Source organism: Bombus bifarius, unplaced genomic scaffold, assembly GCF_011952205.1.
Source record: "Bombus bifarius isolate JDL3187 unplaced genomic scaffold, Bbif_JDL3187 scf7180000009142_frag, whole genome shotgun sequence".
In the NCBI taxonomy this organism is placed as follows: domain Eukaryota; kingdom Metazoa; phylum Arthropoda; class Insecta; order Hymenoptera; family Apidae; genus Bombus; species Bombus bifarius.
The window spans coordinates 1-19,537 of record NW_022884928.1 but is presented as its reverse complement, the minus strand read 5'-3'; the positions used below and the strand labels follow the sequence as shown (position 1 = coordinate 19,537).

At 38.8% G+C, this 19,537-nt stretch overlaps 1 pseudogene; it reads left to right on the top strand.

The window, feature by feature from the left end:
• Positions 1-14,427: 14,427 nt before the first annotated feature.
• LOC117213888 lies at positions 14,428-18,391 on the top strand (annotated as a pseudogene).
• The last annotated feature ends 1,146 nt before the right edge of the window (positions 18,392-19,537 follow it).

Here is a 19,537-nt window from a genome sequence, read left to right as displayed (position 1 = left end):
GAGTTATTATAGCTCCATAACTACAAATTAATTAATTAATTACAAACTACTAAATTAATGGTTAGGGCAAGAATTGACACAATTCGAATTTTTTACATTAAGCTACGTTATATGGGATAGAATATAGAAAATCAAAAAATGTAACTAAATAAAGTTTAGCTAAATAAAAAGTGAAAGATTAAAAACGCCTTTAATAACAATAACTCATCACGCTAAGCCTGTTTATCGTGTTTTGTTTTTGTTTTAGTCGTTATTTATTTTACTTTTAACTGAATAACGAGAATGGTTTTGTATTAATTGACAACGCAACAGTATTTAATATTGGCTTCGAGATGATAATTAATATAATAGATTTAAATGTTGTAAGATTATGAAGTATGATAGAGAATGCAATTGCACACGATGGAACACAATAGTACACTAACACTACCCTTTGGGTGGCTTCGACACGGTTAATACCTGCTGGATTGGCACATGAATATCAGTAGATCGATGAATTGAAGAAAGTACATGTGGGTGGTAGCACTCATTGGGACACGGTGGGGTTTTCTTGTCACTGGGGTCAACTGTGAGTTGATGGGATAGGGGAAATGCAAATGCAAATGCTTATATGCAGTGGAGTGTAGGAAGTAGGGATCACATAATAGCTTGAACGACGTGATGAGACGCGCACGTGTCGCACGGTTGCCATATTGGTAAGCGGGCCCCTTCTTTAGGGGCTTTATGATACATGAAGGAGTGGTGCCATCTACATGCATGAAGTAAAGTATTATTCAATATGAAATGGTATATGTCAATCTGGCTAAGTGGGTCACCTGGTAGCAATGGTTAATTAGGAAAGCTTAGTAACAAATACCGAGGGACATCTATGCAGTAGGGCTCGATGTACGCTGTTACGGTGGAAACCTCATGTACCTCCGAATTAAAAAGGGTTTACCCTCCGACGGGCAAGAAAAATCATAATTATTGCCGGAATGAAACAGTTGATGAAGTTAGAAGAGGAGGTGATGACGACGAGAAGAAGAACTCGAGCAGTGGCGTGAGGGAGCTGAAGACGCGGTACAGTGGGTTCAGGGTTGCGGAAAAGAAAGAGAGCCAGACGAGGAAACTGATTCGAGCCCTTGTCGTGAAGCTTTTCTTAACGAGGCCGAGGGGAAATAAGTAGAATCCACGGGAGTATTAGTGTTTGACGAGGCTTGATCACGAAGGAAGGCGCTACTGGATGCCGGAGCTGAGATGAACCGGAATAAAGCGGTTGTGGGTGGCACGCAGACTTGATGGTAAAGAAATTGAAGATTGCAAAATTGCGTGTTGAACAGTGTTATCAGCTGAGCACGAAGAAATTCGTTTTCTCTTGAAAATGAAGCTTTATACGGAAGATTTTATTCCACATTTTCTCTTATTTTGCGTAAAATAATAACTGCATCTGCTTAATCGGTAACTAACCAAATTTATATGTTTCAAACAGATTTCCAAGATCAATTTTCTCGAAAACAAAGCCTGTTATTCTGTCTTTCTTGTTTTCTTCGTACCAAAACTGTTTTCGTTTGTTCATAATTACTTGACCCGGACCTTATGTTTCACATATTCTAACATCACTCTATTCATATAAAAATTCGTAGTATAATAATCGTTATTTTCGATATTAAAATTATTATTAAATATTCGTTTAATTAATCTTAAAATTCTGATACAATTATGAAAAGCTATCAAAAGAATGATGTCTAGATTTTACAAGCATGCCACAAAATATATGTCGGGTTTACATTGGAATTAGGGTTAGGGGCGTGAAACGAATCTTCGTTTGGGTTACACGTTGTCGTTATGCAATAGAGAAGACATTGACTAGTGCAAATACGATTATCATAGAACCGGACAAGTAACCGTGGTGATTAGATACTCGAGAAACTAATGACAATGATCCTAGGTTCAATAACGAATCGGCGGTCGACGGGATGATAGATGAACGTACTCACTAAATCTAAGTCGGACGCGTAATATTCACTGGTCGTAAAGGGTTACTCCTTTCGTCGATGAGATCGCGAGAGAGAATGACTTTCCCGTCCCGATGATGCCACAGAGGAAAACTACGTGGGGTGTGTCTGAGGACAGGAGATCATCGGATTCGTCAAGGAAAGACTTCGTTCAGAAAGTGAGGGAATTTGGCGTTGCTGCTAATTGGTCAATCTCCATATCGGTGGTTAGAAAAAGATGCTAGCCGCCCTCGAGGGAAGGTTGCTAGTGGGAGACGCCGTTCGTTGAAAATAGGTCTCTCCTATTTTCCCGTAGCTGGGACAATGACTGTTTGTTTGAAGGACTTTAGTCAACTAATTCCTAAGATTTATGACGGGCCCTCAGGCTAGCTGAACATGTACTGCGGAGACGCATCGACATCTGGCAATCATCTTGCACGAAGAATAGGGTCTGCGTGTGGCGAGCCACGGGACAGAAACCGTTGGAATGTTTACTGTCGCGTGCCGCCACGAATATTTCTTTTAAGGAGAGCTATAGAATTACTCCATACCTTTGTTAGACAAAGTGTTCATCCCGTGACCGCGGCTACGTTCGGCGACTGGCTGTCGCCTCTAGTCCAAGCTCATTATCACAACTCGCGAACAATTACAATGGAATTGAATAACTACAATTGTTTAATTGTAGCTATAGTAGACTCTAGATTACAATGTTGCGGGATTATCCAAAATTCTAAAGGTGTTCCACAGAGGTGTCGTTGTACAGAACTCTGGTGGTGCTTGGTGACGATTCAGCAAACACAGCGCGGAGTTTTGAGGGTTTGATCCTTTCCCTGATTGAATCGTGATGTGGCAGGTAGTAGCTGTTGTCTGAGGGATGATCTGCCTTGGAAATGTGAACGATGTCTGTAGTGGGTTGGGAGACTGGCCTCCCCCCGATGACCCGCCCGAATCGCATTCTCTTGGTGATGATCTTTGGTAGAGAAGAAGCGTTGGGCGTCGTGCTTGGGACGCCGTGGCAGCCAAGAGTGGCTTCAGGGAGAAGTCTGTGGTACGCGACTTGTTCGATGTGGCGCTCTGTGAAACCAGTAGAGAATCTTTGAGATCAGATGGAATGTTATGTAAATTACCGATGCCATTTGAGTGATTAGTCATGGTGGTAATAATGCGTAAATCATTCTGATTAGGCCCAATTGCAGGTGTGGCGCATCTCTGAGGTGGCGAAGTTGGAGTCGTTACGTTAGGTCTCGGAGAGTAACTGTCCGATGCCATGTTTCTAATCCTGGGTGGTACAGGTGACGTGATGTAAGATAGATCATTGAACGCCGATACGTTGTGTTGGACGCTCATCGTGGAAGTATTGCCCGAGGAAGAACTGCCCCTGGACGGTTTGATCATAATGGATTTCGAAACCTTTACAGTACGTTCCGACTCAATGTTGACTTTGCTGTCCTGGATGGGACGCAACCCGTTGCTTTCTAGGTTGTGAACTACGGTTAAAGAATTATGAACGTTCTGTAACAGATTAGGAGAGATTAGGTTTTGAAACGAGTTGTCGCCTGGTGAGACCTTCTCTTTCTTCAGGTCCAAAGGCTCGTTAAAGTTTGTCAAATTCAAGGTGATTTGTGGCGTTGGGTGAGACGATCGAGATAATGCGGACGCGAACTTGGTTGTCGTCAAGTCGCGTGTGGGTAATGAACTGCGGGTGTCATGCAATGAGCTCCGTCCCTTGGCTCGCTCAATTATATCGATGGCGCGTCCTTTACAGTCCAGAAATTCATATTTAATGTCTAGTCGTTCCTGTACTGTCTGACCCTTGTCTATCCCGTCTAAGTCGCATTGATGTTTTTTACATATTGCGTATTCGACTTCCAAGTCTTCTAACATAAATTGAACTGTGTTTAGTGATCCCTTTGCCTCATAATTATCAAGGATCGTTCGAAATCTCGCCACTTCCTGTTTGGATACCTCCCGCTCCAGCTTCAATTGTTTTATGCGTGCTTCCTGGTTAGGGGCCATGGTGGCTTGGCGCACGATAGCTCTGATAATTTACGTAGGTTCGGCGTCCGAGGTGCTTCGCGACTACCAAGTGTGCGACTTATCTTAGTCGTGATAGGCTTGCCTCGGCTGTTCGTGAACGCCGGTTACGGTGCAACGGGATGTTACATCGTGTACCTTGTGGTGAAGGTGATTCCTTCCCGATGGTGACACTCCGTTGATTGTAGCTCGTGGATTCTGATATCCTCCGGACTGATGCTTCCTCCAATGGCACCGAATCCGGCTGATATTTTGCGTAGGTTTTGCGTCCGAGTTGCTTCGCGACTAACAAGTGTGCGACTTGTCTTAGTCGTAATAGACTTGCCTCGGCTGTCCGTGAACGCAGGTTACGGTGTGACGGGATGTTGCGGAAATATTTCAAAGATATATAACAAATACAGAAAGTTGATAGGAATCGCATTCAAAGATAATGGTTTATATGAAATAAGTAGTTACATTGAAAGGCAATAATCTCACGCTAAAATTGTGGGAAAAATGACAAATAAAGAAAAATATCACAGGATCTTGGGGCATATAAACTTTAATTATTTAGATACAATGTGTAGGAAAAAAAATAGTTGAGGGAATGCCAGAAAATTTTGAACAAGTAAAATTAAAATGTGGTACATGTATCCAAAATAAAATGCACAATTTACCCTTCCAAAACAACAGTAGTAGAGCACGAGAGATTTTAGAATTAGTACATACCGATTTAAATGGACCTCATAAAAATACCAGGTTTGATGGATCCAAATATTTCTTAACATTTATAGATGACTACAGTAAATGCGCATTGATTTATACTTTGAGATCAAAAGATGAAGTTTACAATTGTTTTCTTGATTACATAAACAAAGTTGAAAATCTTACTGGAAAGAAGATAAAGAGATTAAGATGCGATAATAGAAAAGAATATATGAACAAAAACATGTACAATCTAACTAGGGCAAAGGGAATTGTCGTAGAACCATGCCCACCTTATGTTCACGAATTAAATGGAACAGCTGAGCGCTACAATAGAACAATTATGAATTCCGCTAGATGCTTATTATATGATTCAAAGCTGAATATTAAATATTGGCCGGAAATAATTAGAGCTGTGGCGCAATTAAAAAATAGAACCATTACGAACACGTATGAAAATAAAACACCATTTGAAATATTTTTTAAAAGGAAACCGAATATAAATAATTTAAGATTGTACGGAAGTAGAGTTTTCGTAAGAATGCCTGAAATTAAAAGAAATTCGAAATGGGACAAAAAAGCAGATACTGGGATACTTGTAGGTTATGAAAACAATGGATATAGGATCCTAGTTAATAATAAAATTATAATTGCAAGACACGTAGAATTTATAGGTGAAGATGATAATTTAGTAGGATTTCAAGGAGAAGATGGACCAAACAATGAAACAGAAAAGGATTTAAACGAAAAGGTCGAGCAGGCCACAATAAAAGAGGAGAGAAATTTAAGTAACGAATCAGAAAGTAAACTTGAGAACACAGAAAATAATTTGGGACGGTCAGAACGGGAAAGAAAGAAACCTCAAAGATATGGCCAAGCGAGCTCATATTTCATTTATGTGAATGTAGTTAGCGCAGGCAGTCCTCAAACCTATGAAGAAGCTTTAAGTGGAGATGACAGCATTTCATGGAAATGGATGTAGAAACAGCATTCCTAAACGGAACTATAGAAACGGAAGTATCTGTAAAACAACCTATAGGTTACGACGATAAAAGCGGGAGAGTATGTAAATTATCAAAAGCGTTATATGGATTGCGTGAAAGTTCAAGAGCTTGGTATGAATGTTTCGACAAGTATATAAAAAGATTAGGATTTCAAAGAAGTAAGAGTGATTATTGTCTGTATATGAAGTATGAGAGCGATGATTTTATATATTTAATTCTATTCGTAGACGACTTATTAGTATGTGGAAAAAACAAAAGAAAAATCGATGAGATTAAAAACAAATTGTCAAACCAATTTGCGATGAAGGACTTAGGTGAAGTAAAGACTTACTTAGGAATAAACATTGAGTACGATAATAAGAAGTGTGAGATGAAATTGGATCAGAGTAGTTATATAGTCATTAGCAAGGCAATATAATATAGAAAATAGTAAACTATATTTTATACCAATGGAACAAATCTTAAGTTTAGAACCCGCACAATCAGCTTCAGACAATATAAGATATAGAAATCTCGTAGAAGCTTTATTATATATTAGTTCTGGAACAAGATTAGACGTTAGCTATAGTGTAAACTATTTAAGTCGATTTCAAAACAGTTGCAACGAGACACACTATAGATATGCATTGAGAATTTTGAAGTGCTTATATTTAACTAGGAAATTAAAATTAACTTATAAAAAAAATTTGAATGCTGGAGTTACTGATTGTTTTGTTGATGCTGATTGGGCTGGAGATAAAGTAGATAGAAAATCCACTACGGGATTTATCATAAGATTTTTCGGAAACGCAATTTACTGGAAATCGAGAAAGCAAAGTAGCGTAACAAAATCATCAACAGCCGCCGAGTATGTAGCTTTATCGGAAGCTGTGAGCGAAATTAAATTTGTAAGAAAATTGTTGAAAGATTTTAAAATAACGATCGAGACACCAATAAAAATTTACGAAGATAATTCTGGAGGGATTGCGATATCAAAATTTGGAAACTTAACAAAAAATTCTAAGTACATTGAAGTTCACTTCCATTTTGGGAACGAAAGATACGACAATAAAAAGATTGACACTATAAAAAATAGATTCAGAAAATAATGTAGCTGATATTTTAACGAAGGCTCTAGGGAGGAACAAATTTGAAAATTTTAGATTATTTTTAAGAATAGTTTGATTGACTTATAAAAGGAAATGAATATGCAGCACAAAAAATTAAGGAGGTGTGTTGAGGTATGTATAATTTTCTGTGCTGGACTAGGTTAAATGCGTAGTAGAGATACTTCTATGTGAATATCAGTGTGTGGAAGTATGTGTGTCCGAAGCGTCTCGAAAACAAATGAATGTAAACTCTTCAGTCGGTTAAGAGTCGTCGAAGAGTCGGTTTACAGTCAGGTATAGAAGAAAATGCTGAGACGCGTGCAAGTGTGTATCGATGAATATATAAGGAATCGTCCATGAAATAAATATTTCATTATTTTAATATTAATCCTCAGTATAAATTTAGTGTTCCTATAACATTATTTCGGCCTCAAAGATCCACAATTTTCAACAAGTACGATAAAGATGGAGTTGACAAAACTAAAGCTAAAATAGTTAGATTTAACGTCGGTGATTTTATATTACGCAAAATTTTGATTTTGTAATAGCAGAGAATTTTGAGGGAGACAGATATTCTAAAAACGTTAGACGGCAAACACTCTTACAAGTACAGTCACGACAGGTTGATGAAAGTGCCAAATAGTCACATTCCTGCGGATTTGGACGTTGGTAGTAGCGGCGAGAACAGTGCCCAAAGCGATATGGGTACCCCGACCCCTGAGGGTCATTAACCCAATGCCACGAAGCTGAAGCGGTCGTGTACTCACATGCACTGCCAGCGACAGTGCCACGAAGCTGAAGCGGTCGTGCATTCGTACGCACTGCCAGCTGCAATGTTACGAATCTAAATCGGCCATATATTCGCACGCACTACCAGTGACAATGTAATAAAACTCTGTGCGGTCGTGCAATCTACAAAATCAAGATTCAACTGGGTACAAAATCGCAAATAGTCCATCATGCCATTACGATCCGACTGATAAATCACAGGACGCAACTAGCACTTTGAATACAAACTATAACGCTACAAATTCTCGTTCTCTTTCATTTTTCTGTTATCAAACCTCCGAACGAAATTTCATTGTTGGAATGGACCCTTGACTTATTTGGAACATTTAGTTGAACGGTAAATAATATGAGTTACGTCGAGTCTAATGTTGGAAAAACGCAATATTTTAGTTACACACGAGGACGTGTGATTGTCAGGATGGCCTTGTCGGAGATGAAAGGACATCGAAGCCTCCCCTTTGGAACTTCGGGATAATCCCCTAACACCGTAATCTAGATTCTACCATAGGCATAATTAAACAATTGTCGTCTTTCGATCCGATTTGTATTTGTTTGAGATTTGTGATAATGAGCTTGGGCTCGAGGGGACAGCCAGTCGCCGAACGTAGCCGCAGTCACGGGATGAACGCTTTGTCTAACAAAGGTATGGAGTAATTCTATAGCTTTCCTTAAAAGAAATATTTGTGGCGGCACGCGACAGTAAACATTCCAACGGTTTCTGTCCCGTGGCTCGCCACACGCAGACCCTATTCTTCGAGCAAGATGATTGCCAGATGTCGATGCGTCTCCACAGTACGTGATCAGCTAGCCTGAGGGCCCGTCATAAATCTTAGAATTTAGTTGACTAAAGTCCTTCAAACAAACAGTCTTTGTCCCAGCTACGGGAAGATAGGAGAGACTTATTTTTCAACGAACGGTGTCTCCCACTAGCAACTTTCCCGCGAGGGCGGCTAGCATCCTTTTCTAATCACCGATATGGAGATTGACCAATTAGCAGCAACGCCAAATTCCCTCACCTTCTGAACGAAGGATATCCTCGACGAATCCGATGATCTCGTGTCCTCAGACACACACCATCATAGTTTTCCTCTGCAGCATCATCGCGACGGAGAGTCATTCTCTCGTGAGGTCGTATTAGCAAGTTACTTAGAGTCTGTACGCTCGGTGGATATTCCACGGTTTCGCAAAGAGTCCGACTTATATTTTGTGAGCACGTACACCTATCATCCCGTTGACCGCGGATTCGTTATTGAACCTACGACCAACATCACTAGTATCGCGAGTGTCCAACCGCCGCGGTTGATTGTCGAGTCGGTAGCATCCATACTCGTATTAATAGACCGTACCTTCGTTATAACAAGACGATGGCCAATTCCAATGAAGATTCATCGAACGCCCACAACCTTATTCCTGACCCTTCTCCGACATGTTTAATTCGGTAGTATTCAGGAAGTATGTGCCAATTATCAACGAGTGTTGCATCAAAATATCTGAAACTACATGTATCGTTACAACGCACGACTTATCATCTATCAGAATATCTGTCGAAAATTCTTCGAGTGTACAATTTCTTCCGGACCCGATACCGCGAAATTCAACAATTTTCTGACTTAATCTGGACGCCCCAATTTTCACATACTGATCCGCTCTCATTAAAGTTAGTTCGCTACCGGTATCTATTAGCGCGCTCAATTCAAAATTTCCGATCTTAACGTCTTTACCACGCTTCGTCTGCAACGATTGCCACATACTAGAAACAACTTTATGGGACTCGCTCAGGTTGTCGCACTTCGATACGATGTGTCCGTACTCTCTACACTTAAAGCACTTAGATCCTCTCGACCTATTCGGGCACTCTGCACACTCATATTCTTCGCCGCCGCAATTGTAACATCTCGTCTTCCTCAATTCTGTAATGGATGTAGTACCGTATAGTGTAGACTTATTGTTTTCTTCATCTACTATTCCTTCTACAATATACTCCACTTTCGCCTCCTCCTCCATATCAACATGGCTGGCTATTTCAAGCATGCGGTACATATAAGCCAAGCATTTTTCGTCGCTTCTCTTTTTCGTATCTCTAAGTCTTTGATGTACTTGCCTACTATTAATCTTTTTAGAGAATTCTTTAATCAGCCCTCTCTTCAGCTCATGCCAAGTTCTAACATGGCACTCGAAACTCGCGAATATTCTACCTGATCCTTTCAGCAATCTCTTCGGATAAATCGCTTTCTGTCCCTCTGACCACATGCACATGTCTGCGATTTACGACACCCCCCAGGCCCCTCATTCATGATACCACAATAATGTACAAATTGCACCAATTCTTTTTAACCTGTTACATTACAACGTATTACAAGTTCTACAAAGCTATAGAAACATTAACTAATAGACTTTTATAGTGGCTTGTAGACTTATATTATAAATAACAATAATGTAAATTATACAAATATTAATTCATAATAACAATAAACTTTTTAATTTACTTTTTAATTTTAACTTAATTTTACTTTAAAGGAATATAAGCATAATTAAGAGAAATGTGCGCGTTTCTATAAGAATGTTTTAGTGAAGCTTTTATTCCTGTATGGAAACATTATTATAATATGATCTACAAAAACACATGCTTTGATGTGATAACGAATAATAAAATTGACAAAATAATTTAGATATGGAACTTAGTCAGCTTCGTTAATGATATATAGAACTTTCTATAAAAAACTCATTAAACGTATATTTATACAACTTTATTACCGACTTTAAAACATATTATATAGTTTCTAGTCTCCAAGCCTTACGAAGCAACATTGCTCGAACCGTTTATTGGACTGACTCCACAATCGTTCTACATTGGATCAACACATCACCCCACCCCCTCCAGTGGATTACATAATGGGCGACCTTCCAGCTGCACGGATAACAGAATCTCGGCCATTTACCAACGTCGGAATCGACTACTGCGGACCGTTTTACATCAAGGAACGAAAGGATCGCAACCGACGCAAAATCAAGGTATATGTAGCAATCTTTGTATGTCTTGCAGTTAAAGCAGTCCACGTCGAGTTGGTCAGCGATCTCACTAGCGAGGCCTTCATTGCTGCTCTGCGAAGATTCATCGCTCGCCGAGGATTCTGTGTGACAATTTACTCCGACAACGGTACCAACTTCGTTGGCGCCAACAATGAATTACGAGAGCTCCGAAATCTCCTGCAATCTGACGATCACAAGGCACAGGTCCAGTCCTTTTCAGCCGACCGACGGATCGAATGGCGCTTCATCCCTCCCAACTCACCTCACTTCGACGGGTTGTGGGAGGCTGCAGTGAAGTCTTTCAAACGACATCTCAGACGTGTCGTAGGTAACGAGCTTCGAAAACCTTAATACTCTCATCATTGAAATCGAGTCTATCTTCAACTCCCGCCCGCTGACTCCGATATCTTCAGACCCAAACGATCTCCTAGTTCTCACTCCCGGTCATTTCCTCATCGGAGATTCACTAACAAGTTTCCGAGAACGAGATTTCAGGGACACGCCATCCAATCGTCTCTCCTGCTGGCAGCATATTCAGAAACTCAAACAACATTTCTGGCGCCGGTGGAATCGAGAGTATCTAAACGGGCTACACATCCGAAACAAATGGAGCAAGGGCAGTCACGACATACGAGAAGGCACCATCGTCCTTCTCAGAGAAGACAACTTCCCCCCGATGCAATGGCCATTGGGCAGAATCATCAAGGCCCAACCCGGCGCAGACGGCATCATACGCACGGCTATCGTTCGAACGGCGACGAGTACCCTCGATCGGAGCATCAAGCGGATGGTACCACTACCGAGCAGAACGACTCCAGACGACTCCGAACCAATCAACAGCTCCGAAGTCTGACAAGAGATCCACCTGACAACATCACACCATATCACTTCATCGGTGCCCTCTCAACGGGGGGAGGATGTTACGTCGCGTAACGCTCTACCTAGCCCAGGCCACACACCGCGGGCAATATGGCAACCAGATGTCTTCGGATACTCACTGCGTACCCTCAATAGTCTCAAGTATCTTCCATAAATCTCAGGAATTTCCTAGTAGGGGTCCTTCAAACCAAACAAACGTCTGTGTCCGAAGAATTTCTAAAGACCATTGTCTACTACGGCTAGACAAGGGAAAGTCGGTTTTTCTCTCGTATGATACAACTTTCCTCCCACGAACCACTTTCTCTCGAGAGCGGTTAAGACCCTTCGTTTAACCAATTAACAACGAAGCCTATTTCCCTCATTCTCTTAACTAAAATCATCACCAACAAATCCGATGGTCCCGTGCGCTAGACACACCCATCCTTAGCTTTCCTTTGCCACCGCATCGTTTCCGAACATCACTGATTGTACATCCTTCGAACGGTCAACATCCTTTAACCGGGTATACACACTCCTAAATCAGTCACTCATTCATCTCGTACATACGCACCAGCGTAATTGCCTTCGTTATAAGTTGTTAGAATAAACGGTGAAATATAACTTACTATACTGTGTCATATTCATTCAATCACCTCTGTTATCTTAACCGAAACAGGGGAACGACTAATTCGCGGCGTCGATTAACCGAATCGTAGCGAGAATTTACGCCTCTCGCTGACGCATTTTCCTCGCGACCGCGTCTCTCCGCGAACGGTCGTAACAATATCATACGTAAAGGTGTAACTATTTAGTGTATTAAGATATTGGAAATATGAATTTTATGACCCTGTCAATCGCTATATTATACCATATCATCAATTACCCCTATTATCCCACAAGAAATAAGAGGATCGATCTGTTCGTGGTGTCGATTCTTATAATCGTAATGAGAATTTACGACTCTCGTTGACGCGCTTCCTCGCGATCGCGTCTCCTCGCTGGTCCTCGCTGGTCCTTCGAGCTGGATCACGTGCCACTGAAAAGTGCACTTACCAGTGACCATACAGTGTCACGTGAAATCAACATTTTATCGACATAATCACCTAATCACACGAGTAGCCATCGGAAAGGAACTCCTCCCTCGCTAAGCATATGCGCGACCCCACGCCGCACAATAACGAAAGGCAACCGATTCCCGGACCAACGTCCAGTTCTTCAAGATAAGCTCGCTCAATCTATTAAACTAACACATGGCCCACGCTGAACAGATCAGTATATTGCGGCGGAGACGAAGCGCCTTAAGGAAAATTTAAAAAGACATAATGCTATTCAAGGGATTTGTGGCGGATCGGTACCAACAGGACGCCAACAGGTCGAGGCATCAACACGGTCGTAACACCTCTAAGGCGATCCGGGTACCAACCGTCAACACCAGAGGGCCGCTACGACGACAACGAGTCTGTCTATCTCGCTAGCGGTCGAATATACTCTACGTCTAAGGCAGAGACTACAGGGCATAGCCTTACTGACGAGTCCACCGGTAGTCCCGGGACGAAACGCTCAGTCCCTTTTCACACGGCAGTGCCATAACACTGCCAAAATGACTGCAAGCCTGGATTCATGAGCATGAAGAGATCGTTGATCTCATTGATCCTACGGCTGCTCGAAATATATCAAGTAAATCTAGTTATTTTTCTCAATTCGATTAGTCGAAGTTGGAATTAGATGTACAAAATAATTTTTAAGCAACGCAACCTATAGTCGCTATTAATTCAAAAATAGCAGCTATAAAGCGGAAAGATCGTGAATTTAAGACTACGTCTGATGGCCGTCTTATTGTCACAGTAGAAAAAGATGAACCAGAACGCAAGAGAAAGAAGAAATCTGCACTTTTGTGCAGTGATTCAGAAGACGATTGTGGTAAGAATTGGGGTTAGATTTGGGGTTAGGAATTGTAGAATGTTACGTTTTGTCTGGCTCGTTTTGGTCGCGTTGCCGTTAATTTTTGAATTTAGACTAAATTGTAGTATTGTCTGTTATATAATGCGATTTGAAATTAAACTCCACGTTTCGGCTAACCTGCTATGCGCAGGAGTGCTAGCACGGGAGAGGATTAAAGTTGGTGAAAATAAATGTTCGCTTAATCCTGCTATATTATTAGACAAATATTCTTCACAAAAAATGTTTATTCGTATTCTAATTGGATATTGACAGAATAGTCGTTGAAATTTCGAATGCTCGGAGTTACAATCGTTCGCAGTACGTTTCGCTCTTATTAATTACAAGATTTTAATTTCGATAGATTTTCGATAGTTTACAAATTGACAAATACAAACACGTCGATTAACAAGACTAATAAGAATTGGAAACTAATAAAACAAAGAACTAAAAGCTAAAGAACTAAAGGACTAGAGAATCTAAAAGCTGAGAGCAAGAACTAAGAGCTAAAGGAATTAAGAGCTGAAAACTAAGGAACTGAAGAATTAAAAAAACAAAGGAATTGAGAAATTAAGAGCTAGAGGAATTAAGAATTAATCGCTATGAACAAGAAATTACTTGCCAGGAAATGAGAACTAATCGCCAAGAACCAAGGAATTAATCATCAAGAACTGAGGAACTAATCACACAAAACTGAGGAATTAACTACTCTAAAACTAAGGAATTATTACCGCTTCTTCTATGCCGCTACGCTTATTTATATTTAGGTCTACCGTGGGGGGGTTGTCATGTGACGGGTTATTCCGTGGGGGTTGTGAGGTTCGAATTTGGTTTATACAAATTGTTAAAATTTATTTAAATTTCAAATTGGAACGCTCACTCGCGCTATTGATAGTTTTAGCCTACGTTACGGCGCGTGCGCAGCGCGGGACGTGACAAGAAAAATGTAAAGTAATTCAAAGAAACAAGTGAACGAAGCCAATGAATTTTTATGTTACATGATCAGAAGATGATGTTCAGTCTGTAGCCATGTCGCAAGCAATGGATAAAAAACGTAAATATAACGATAGTTATAATAACGTCAGCGTAAGGAGTGGATCCACATTAAAGTATCGAGGTATAATAGTAATATATAACCTATAGTAAATTTTGGTCTGTTGTTTAATAACAATTTTGGTATCCGTAGCAGGAGGGTCTGGAATACATCGACCATTGAAAAAATCAAGAACAGAATGTATACCAGGAGCGGAATATAAAGCATCAAAGGCTGGAGGTGATGTTAAAAGGAAAGGAAAACCAAATCCATATGCTTATGTACCTTTGTCAAGAGCAGCATTAAACAAAAGGTAAATAATGATACCATGAATTTTGATTTAAATCGAAGATACGCATTGAATTGATTCATTTTTATCTTTAGAAAAAAGAAGAAAAATGCGAGTAAATGTTTATAACTTTATAACTATGAGAAAACTCGAAGCAGCCCGAGCGCAACTGCATATACGAGGCTGCGAAAAGTATCTGTTATAACTCAATTAAGAGCGAGTATCATCAATGTATTGGGTTTAGATTTGGGTCAGATTTTTCAATGCAACAGTAGCAAGGTGACCCTGGCAACGCTTGCACGAAATAACAACTATAATTTTATTTCATAAAATAACAAATCGGAAGTTATATCTGGTTCTTCGCACACGATAAAAATTTTATTACGGAATTGTGTCGGTAAAATATGTGAAACCGAAGAATCAATGAAAACGTAAGATTAGATTTAATTATTATTTTTCATATCTATAATTTATATTTCATCATTTATATCATACTTTTAGATATAAGGACACTATCAATCAGATAACTTTTATGATCCATCAAGCATTAGGTTATCAATATTTGGAAGCTTGGTATCATATTCTTCATTTAATAGCCCTACTGTTTCAGGTAATATCGATTTTCTGCTTCTTACCCATTTGTCAATGTTGTACATTTCAACGTTTCCTTTTATTACAGGCAACTGGTAAAGCGAGAAGTCCGCAATTAATAGAGATATTAAAAAGTCTTGCTGAGTAACGTGATTCTTACAATTTTGCGTGGAAAAATGACGCTGAGTACGCTATTGGGGCTGCGATAAGAGTGCTAGGACCGGAGACAGTATTAAATTTGATTCCATTGAAGGCAAGTAATTCTATATGAACCGGATTATGCTTAGAAAAAAAAAACTTTATTTTATAATTACAGTAATATAAATCTCTATTCTATAGGTATCAGACAATGCGATTAATTTAAAAATAACTTGGCTACTACCATTATTGAAAGATTGTGTGCTAGGTGGGTCACATACTTTCTTCACGGAAGCATTGCTACCTATCGTTGCATTGTGCGAGTAAGTATTGTAATCTATCTTTATTATAAGAGTATAAATTATCTTATATTGATATTTTGAATGATAATTATACTCAATTTTAGAAAAAAAGCAACCGAACACCTGTACGCAGGAAAACTTACGAATTTCTCGTTTACCAAGTCTGGGCTATTTTACCAAGTATATGCAACAACGCTACTGATGTGAAAGATAATTTCAAGGTATATAACAGAAATAAATATAAAAGATATAGTATCAAGTATCCATGAGATAACTTTTATCTTGTTTAGAATATATCTAAACTGTTAGGAACAAATTTAAATGAAAGAAAGAATTTAAGGACGTCGATAACGTCTGCCTTACGAAGATTAATAACGAAAGCAGTCGAAGGCGACAAAAAAGAAGATATACACGAACTAGCTAGATTTGCAAAGAATTATTTACCATTGTTTTTAAATCTATACACTACTAAGCCACTTGGAACTGAGGAAGAAGGACAACGCTTCGCCACGTTTGATACGATAAGAGTAATTTGTGAATAGAAGGAGTAATTTCCTTTAAAGGGATTAACTAATATTTTGTACAATTACAGGTGTATCTTACAATTACGGATAAAGAATTGGTACACGAATTATTCGATCGTGCGTTATTTAAGTTGAAAGAACCTGATATCGACGATTTTTTCAAAGAAAGTATTCACGATATAATAAGATTATTTATTAATCATACTGACATTAATAGATTAAGGACGTTTTACGATATGTGTGTACCACTTCTTAAAGAAATTTCTAAAACCAAGGAACAGAAGAAAGCGTATAGGTAACTTTTTAATATATTTGGAATTAAATATTTTAACTATCTTTTCTGCAAAAACAAAAATTATTTTTTATTTGTATGTTCTTTCAGGTTTTTAGAAGAGATATGTGGCAGTGAGAAGGAAACGTGTAAAGAGTTTGTAGTTCAATACAGACGCGAGATACAAAAATGATTAATAATAATAATCCTCTGCTACTGAAGTCGCAAAGCCAAGCAGAGGAGTATGTGCTAATTTTACAAACGTTGTTCTATAATATCAATTTCTTATGAAAATTTTAACAAATAAGCCTTACTCATTTTTTAATTAGGTACGATTAAGATGCTTAATTCATCTCATAAAAATTCATTCACAACTTGAGAAAACTAAGTTCTTCGAAGCCATTGTGCCCGAAGCAATAATGAGTTTAAAAGAGTTAAATGCGAAATGTCGAACTTCTGCATATCAACTTTTAAACATTATTGCCGAGAAATTTTTAGGAAATCCTACACATCTTAAAGATTATGTTAATATGCTCATGGTTGGTTTGAGTGGTGCGATAGAAAATATACAAAAGTATTGTACCGCATCCTTGCTGGCACTTTCTTCTATCACTTATCATTACAACGGTACAGTTTATTTCAAACTAAAGTCAAAATAAATATTTCGTATAAAAATAAATTACAAGTCTGACAAGAGAAATTGCAGAAGCTGCATTGTCATATATCAAAATATATATTACTGTGATGCCATCTCATATTACTGCCTCGAATTTAAAATTGTTGGTTAGTAACAAAGGCGTTTAATTAATAATAATAACAGGTAGTAACAAAATCCCGTATATCTCCATAAAAAAACGAATAAGTGAATTTGCAGATAGGCGCTTTATGTGCAATGAACGATGACTGCCATACGCATTTCAGACAAAAAGTACGATATTCTGGTAAAGTTAATAAGAGAATACGGAATGGAAACAATTTTTGGCATGATTCCAGCTTCCAATGCGATGTTACGTAAGAGATTAAAAAATATGAATAAGGCAGAAGAAGCGAAGAAAAAGAAAAAAGAATTGAGGAAATTGAAAAAACAAGAAAATGACGAGGATGCTGAATTCAATGCAAAGAGAAAACCTAAAAGGTAACTTTGTATTTTCCTTTAAACGGAATTTTTCTTAAACCGAAACAACTCTACAATCTTTATCAAAATTCAGTATAGAAGAAATATTGGCGGATAGCGATGATGAGTTCGATGAAGATATGGGCAATGAAGAGTCAAGGAAAAGGAAGAAAAGAACATCGCGAAAGGAAGCCTGGATTCATGAGAATGAAGAGATCGTTGATCTCGTTGATCCTGCGGCTGCTCGAAATATATCAAGTAAGTCTAGATATTTTTCAAAATTCGATTAGTCGAAGTTGGAATTAGATTTACAAAATACTTTTTTAGCAACGCAACCTATAGTCGCTATTAGTTCAAAAATAGCAGCTATAAAACGGAAAGATCGTGAATTTAAGATTACGTCTGATGGCCGTCTTACTATCACAGTAAATAATGAGAAAGATAATGAACCAGAACCCAAGAGAAAGAAGAAATCTGCGCTTTTGTTGCACAGTGATTCAGAAGACGATTATTCAGAAGACGAATTGGGGTTAGATTGGGGTTAGGAATTGTAGAAAAATGTAAAGTAATTCAAAGAAACAAGTGAACGAAGCCAATGAATTTTTATGTTACATGATCAGAAGATGATGTTCAGTCTGTAGCCATGTCGCAAGCAATGGATAAAAAACGTAAATATAGCGATAGTTATGATAACGTTAGCGTAAGGAGTGGATCCACATTGAAGTATCAATGTATAATAGTAATATATAACCTATAGTAAATTTTTAATAATTATATTAAATTGACATTGAGATGGATTCCTCTAGCCTAGACTGTGTAGCTATGTATATTAATAATAATTTACTTCTCTAGATTAAGTGACTTGTACTTATAAAGATGGCTACGTTAAGTGGTTTGTATTTTTATATCATAAGTAATTGAGTGGAACTCAACTGTTTCTGTGAAGCAGAGTGTATACTGCGAAGGAGGTGGCGATACCTGAAAGAGGTAAAAACGAGTATTATGGGGATAGGTTGCTACCTTACTTTTATTAAGTTAATATGAAATGGTGCCTTATAAGGTTAGCTGGTAGCTATTTAATACGTGATGGGTTTTTTACAACGATTGTGTTACGTCGTGCGACATTCTTTCTAGAACAGGCCACACACCGCGGACAGGATGGCAACCAGATGTCCGCACGCCTTCACTGCGTACCTTCAATAGTCTTAAGAGCCGATCATAAATCTTAGAGGAATTTCTAAGGTCCTTCAGACCGAACCAAACATCTGCACTAAGTCACTGTCTAAAGGTTATTGTTTACTACGGAAAGATAGGAGAAGTTCGTCTTTCTCATGTACGATGTTTTACACTAGCAACTTTCTCTCGGGGCGGTTAACACCCTTCCTCCACTCTTCCACCACCAATCCAGAAAATTAACCTATTACCAGAGAAGTCCTTCCCTCACTCTCCCAACAAGAACTTGGTCTTAACAAATCATCTTTTCTCGCATCATTAGACGCACCCATCGCAAGTGTCCTCCGCTGCATCATCGTTACAGAAAGTTAGTCTTTATACGTTTTTTGAACCTTCAACATCTAAGCGTGCGTCGCGTACAACACCTCGTTACTCTAGCTATCAATCGAATTAATTGTACATTTCTAGTCAAGAAGTTGTTGGAATAAACATTAATTGTATTCGTTAATTCAGTGTAAAATCAATTTAACCACCCCTATTATCGCAAACGAAATCAGGGGATCGATCATTTCGTGGCGTCGATTATCCAATCGTAATGGGAATTTACGACTCCCGTTGACGTACTTTCTCGCGATCGGGTCTCCCCGCGAATGGTCGAAACAGATTGATTACTGCTAAGTGTTTTGTATTCTTATTTACTATAA